Here is a 6137-nt window from a genome sequence, read left to right as displayed (position 1 = left end):
GCCCAAAAAAAATGGGGGGGCTTGCATGTTATTTTGGCATTAATACGTGTCACATATTAGTTTGCAAACAATGTCAAAAAATATATATATTTTATTGAATTAATAAAGCCGCATACAACCATGGTCTCTTTTTTGTTTTCTTGAGTAAAGCAGCTCCAAAATGCAGGTGTTTCAGCCGAGCTCAGTGCTTTCTGTGGTGGTGGGGTAAGTCAGCAGAAAATAAGATCATTGCGCCGGGATTGGCTCAGTATTCTGTCACTCATGGGGACATTGTGCAATCGCCTAGCTTCAGTACTTTAGTAATGGTAGACATCCAAAACGTCGGCCCTTTGGGTCCTACCATAGTGTTATTACAAGTGCCCTTCCAAGAAGGCTCAAGGTCATTGGCCACAGAAATTATGTCAAATCACGTTATATGTACAGTAGCTTTGATTGGACTGATCATGTCAACATCTTACTTTCACAATCTTAGCTAGCAGTCGTCATCGTAAATCAAGTCTACTGGCAAATCCTTTTAAATCCTTGTCATATGAAGAAAAATAATAAAGAGAAAATATAGATAAAAAGTATCGGTGCTCATTGGCCATTGGACATAAACATTACACAACAAGTTGGAAATTGCAAATTTCAGTGGCTAACTGCAAGCATTACAGTGGGAAGTCAGACTGGGAAAATATGTTTTGAACGGTATTCCAACTCAGAATTGTCAATCTTTTTCTTTGATGACAAAATATGCCAACGAAGGACCGCCGCGCACAACAAGGTGAGTACAAAAATATCTTATATGCTGCTGCATAAATGATGTATTATGTCAGCCATATCAGCTATGTTTTTTAAAAAGGCAGTAAACGAGGCTGAATTAATTGTTTCGTTGCCAGATAAGGCTCCGCTGATAGCCAGGTGCAGCGGTGGTAAGGATTCACTCCATTGTCCTAGAAAGAAAGCAATAGTGTTGGGACAACTTTATGTAGACCCCAAATGTTTGTGGGCACCGCTTGTTATAGTGCAAGTGTTGTGTTGTGTAGTGGATTTGCTGGCAAGATTTACATGCTAAAATCGACATTGCGCAAGGGGTATACTAATCTGATATAGAGCAGACCTAACCCACTCTATTAAATTAGTCAAAACAGGAACATTTTCCATCTGGCTAGAAATTAATAAGGAAATTATCTCAACAGAGAAAAATGTCCTAGTGTGTGTTACCTGTACCCCTCTCAGTAGAATCCCCATACTTTAATGCTGAAATCTTCTCCATCCTAGAGGGGGAGATCAACAATTTCCAGGCCCAGGGACATGTACTAGTCTGTGGCGACCTAAATGCCAGAACTGGACAAGAACCTTACACCCTCAGCACACAGGGGGACAAAGACCTACCTGGAGGGGACAGCATTCCCTCCCCATATGCCCACCTAGACACAACTACGACAACATAACAAACAAAAACGGGTCACAACTCCTGCAGCTCTGTTGGATGCTGGGTATTACGTAGACAATGGTAGGCTTTGAGGGGACTCCTATGGAAGGTACACCTATAGCTCACCTATAGCTCATATAGTCGTGGCCAAAGGTTTTGAGAATGACACAAATATTCATTTTCACAAAGTCTGCTGCCTCTGTATGATGGCAATTTGCATTTACTCCAGAATGTTATGAAGAGTGATCAGATGAATTGCAATTAATTGCAAAGTCCCTCTTTGCCATGCAGATGAACTGAATCCCCCAAAAACATTTCCACTGCATTTCAGCCCTGCCACAAAAGGACCAGCTGATATCATGTCAGTGATTCTCTCGTTAACACAGGTGAGAATTTTGACGAGGACAAGGCTGGAGATCACTCTGTCATGCTGATTGAGTTCGAATAACAGACTGGAAGCTTCAAAAGGAGGGTGGTGCTTGGGATCATTGTTCTTGCTCTGTCAACCATGGTTACCTGCAAGGAAACATGTGCCGTCATCATTGCTTTGCACAAAAAGGGCTTCACAGGCAAGGATATTGCTGCCAGTAAGATTGCACCTAAATCAACCATTTATCAGATCATCAAGAACTTCAAGGAGAGCGGTTCAATTGTTGTGAAGAAGACTTCAGGGCGCCCAAGAAAGTCCAGCAAGCGCCAGGACCGTCTCCTAAAGTTGATTCAGCTGCGGGACCACCAGTACAGAGCTTGCTCAGGAATGGCAGCAGGCAGGTGTGAGTGCATCTGCACACACAGTGAGGCGAAGACTTTTGGAGGATGGCCTGGTGTCAAGAAGGGCAGCAAAGAAGCCACTTCTCTCCAGGAAAAACATCAGGGACAGACTGATATTCTGCAAAAGGTACAGAGATTGGACTGCTGAGGACTGGGGTAAAGTCATTTTCTCTGATGAATCCCCTTTCCGATTGTTTGGGGCATCCGGAAAAAAGCTTGTCTGGAGAAGACAAGGTGAGCGCTACCATCAGTCCTGTGTCATGCCAACAGTAAAGCATCCTGAGACCATTGATGTGTGAGGTTACTTCTCAGCCAAGAGAGTGGGCTCACTCACAATTTTGCCTAAGAACACAGCCATGAATAAAGAATGGTACCAACACATCCTCCGAGAGCAACTTCTCCCAACCATCCAGGAACAGTTTGGTGACGAACAATGCCTTTTCCAGCATGACGGAGCACCTTGCCATAAGGCAAAAGTGATAACTAAGTGGCTCAGGGAACAAAACATCGATATTTTGGGTCCATGGCCAGGAAACTCCCCAGACCTTAATCCCATTGAGAACTTGTGGTCAATCCTCAAGAGGCGGGTGGACAAACAAAAAACCCCATATTCTGACAAACTCCATGCATTGATTATGCAAGAATGGGCTGCCATCAGTCAGGATGTGGTCCAGAAGTTAATTGACAGCATGCTAGGGCGGATTGCAGAGGTCTTGAAAAAGAAGAGTCAACACTGCAAATATTGACTCTGCATCAACTTCATATAATTGTCAATAAAAGCCTTTGACACTTATGAAATGCTTGTAATTATACTTCAGTATTCCATAGTAACATCTGACAAAAATATCTAAAGACACTAAAGCAGCAAACTTTGTGGAAATTAATATTTGTGTCATTCTCCAAACTTTTGGCCACGACTGCAGACTACTTTATCACTGACCTCAACCCAGAGTCTCTTAGAGCATTCACTGTCAGTCCACTGACACCTCTATCAGATCACAGCAAAATCACACTCTACTTTAACATAGCTTTGCTCAATCATGAGTCATCAAAGCCAAAGGAACTGAATAATATTAAGAAATGCTATAGATGGAATGAAAGTAGTGTGTAAATCTAACAAAAAACTATTAGGCAACAACAAATTCAATCCCTTTTCGAAAATTTCCTGGACAAAAAAGGTGTAACTTTGGCAGTAGAAAACCTAAACAGTATATTTGACCTCTCAGCTTCCCTATCAAATCAAATATTTCAAGCAGACAACCTAAGAAAATTAATAGCAATGACAAATGGTTTGATGAAGAATGCAAAAACCTAAGAAAGAAATTGAGAAACAAATCTAACCAAAAACATAGAGACCCAGAAAAAGAGACCCAGAGTGTACGCCTTCACTATGGTGAATCACTAAAACAATACAGAAATACAAGGAACAGCACATCAGAAATCAGCTCAATGTATTTGAACAATCCAAAGAATCTAACCACTTCTGTGAAAATTGGAAAACTCTAAACAAACAACAATACGAAGAGTTATCTATCCAAAACGGAGATGTATGGATAAACCACTTCTCCAATCTTTTTGGCTCTATATCAAAGAACAAACAGCAAAAACATATACATGATCAAATACAAATCTTAGAATCAACTATTAAAGACTACCAGAACCCACTGGATTCTCCAATCACATTGAATGAACTACAGGACAAAATACAAACCCTCCAACCCAAAAAGGCCTATGGGGTTGATGGTATCCTAAATCAAATGATAAAATATACAGACCACAAATTCCAATTGGCTATACTTAAACTCTTTTACATCATCCTCAGCTCTGGCATATTCCCCAATATTTGGAGGCAAGGACTGATCACCCCAATCCACAAAAGTGGAGACAAACATGACCCCAATAACTACTGTGAGATATGAGTCAACAGCAACCTTGGGAAAATCCTCTGCATTATCATTAACATCAGACTCATATATTTCCTCAGCGAAAACAATGTACTGAGCAAATGTCAAATTGGCTTTTTATCAAATTACTGTTTGACAGACCACGTATTCACCCTAATTGAACAACTAATAAGCCAAAACAATGGCAAAGTCATCTCATGCTTTGTTGATTTCAAAAAAGCTTGACTCAAATTGGTATGAGGGCCTGTTATACAAATTGATGGAAAGTGGTGTTGGGGGAAAAACATACAACATTATAAAATCCATGTACAAGAACAACAAGTGTTACAATTGGCAAAAAACACACACATTTCTTTACACAGGGCAGCGGGGTGACACATGGATGCAGCTTAAGCCCCACTCTCTTCAACATACAGTTGAAATCTGAAGTTTACATACACTTACGTTGGAGTCATTAAAACTTGTTTTTCAACCACTCCACAAATTTCTTGTTAACAAACTATAGTTCTGGCAAGTCGGTAAGACATCTACTTTGTGCTTTATACAAATAATTTTTCCAACAATTGTTTACACACAGATTATTTCACTTATAATTCACTGTATCACAATTCCAGTAGGTCAGAAGTTTACATACACTAAGTTGACTGTACCTTTAAACAGATTGGAAAAATCCAGAAAATTATGTAATGGCTTTAGAAGCTTCTGATAGGCTAATTGACATAATTTGAGTCAATTGGAGGTGGACCTGTGGATGTATTTCAAGGCCTACCTTTAAACTCAGTGCCTCTTTGCTTGACATCATGAGAAAATCAAAAGAAATCAGCCAAGACCTCAGAAAAACAATTTGTAGACCTCCACAAGTCTGGTTCATCCTTGGGAGCAATTTCCAAACGCCTGAAGGTACCATGTTCATCTGTACAAACAATAGTACACAAGTATAAACACCATGGGACCACGCTCAGGAAGGAGACGCGTTCTGTCTCCTAGGTTATGAACGCACTTTGGTGCGAAAAGTACAAATCAATCCCAGAACAACAGCAAAGGACCTTGTGAAGATGCTGGAGGAAACAGGTACAAAAGTATCTATATACACAGTAAACCAAGTCCTATATCGACATAACCTGAAAGGCCGCTCAGCAAGGAAGAAGCCACCGCTCCAAAACCGCCATAAAAAAGCCAGACTACGGTTTGCAACTGCACATGGGGACAAAGATCGTACTTTTTGGAGAAATGTCCTCTGGTCTGATGAAACAAAAATACAACTATTTGGCCATAATGACCATTGTTATGTTTGAAGGAAAAAGGGGGAGGCTTGCAAGCCGAAGATCACCATCCCAACCGTGAAGCACAGGGGTGAGAGCATCATGTTGTGGGGGTGCTTTGCTGCAGGAGGGACTGGTGCACTTCACAAACTAGATGGCATCATGAGGCAGGAAAATTATGTGGATATATTGAAGCAACATCTCAAGACATCAGTCAGGAAGTTAAAGCTTGGTCGCAAATGGGTCTTCCAAATGGACAATGACCCCAAGCATACTTCCAAAGTTGTGGCAAAATGGCTTAAGGACAACAAAGTCAAGGTATTGGAGTGGCCATCACAAAGCCCTAACCTCAATCCCATAGAAGATTTGTGGGCAGAACTGAAAAAGCGTGTGCAAGCAAGGAGGCCTACAAACCTGACTCAGTTACACCAGCTCTGTCAGGAGGAATGGGCCAAAATTCACCCAACTTATTGTGGGAAGCTTGTGGAAGGCTACCCGAAACGTTTGACCCAAGTTAAACAATTTAAAGGCAATGCTACCAAATACTAGTTGACTGTATGTAAACTTCTGACCCACTGGGAATATGCTGAAAGAAATAAAATCTGAAATAAATCACTCTCAACTATTATACTTACATTTCACCTTCTAAAAAGGGAATTTTTACTAGGATTAAATGTCAGGAATTGTGAAAAACGGAGTTTAAATGTATTTGGCTAAGGTGTGGGTAAACGTCTGACTTACACTGTATATACACTGCTCAAAAAAATAAAGGGAACACTTAAACAA

At 40.7% G+C, this 6137-nt stretch overlaps 1 protein-coding gene across 17 annotated transcripts in view; it reads right to left on the bottom strand.

The window, feature by feature from the left end:
• LOC106582286 (microtubule-associated protein 2) overlaps positions 1-6137 on the bottom strand; it is a 182022-nt gene that overhangs the window by 127137 nt on the left and 48748 nt on the right. The gene's annotated exons all lie outside the window — the stretch shown is intronic.

The sequence above is a fragment of the Salmo salar genome, chromosome ssa21 (assembly GCF_905237065.1).
Source record: "Salmo salar chromosome ssa21, Ssal_v3.1, whole genome shotgun sequence".
NCBI lineage: Eukaryota > Metazoa > Chordata > Actinopteri > Salmoniformes > Salmonidae > Salmo > Salmo salar.
Note: the sequence above shows the minus strand (reverse complement) of the source record. Positions and strands in the feature narration are given on the sequence as shown.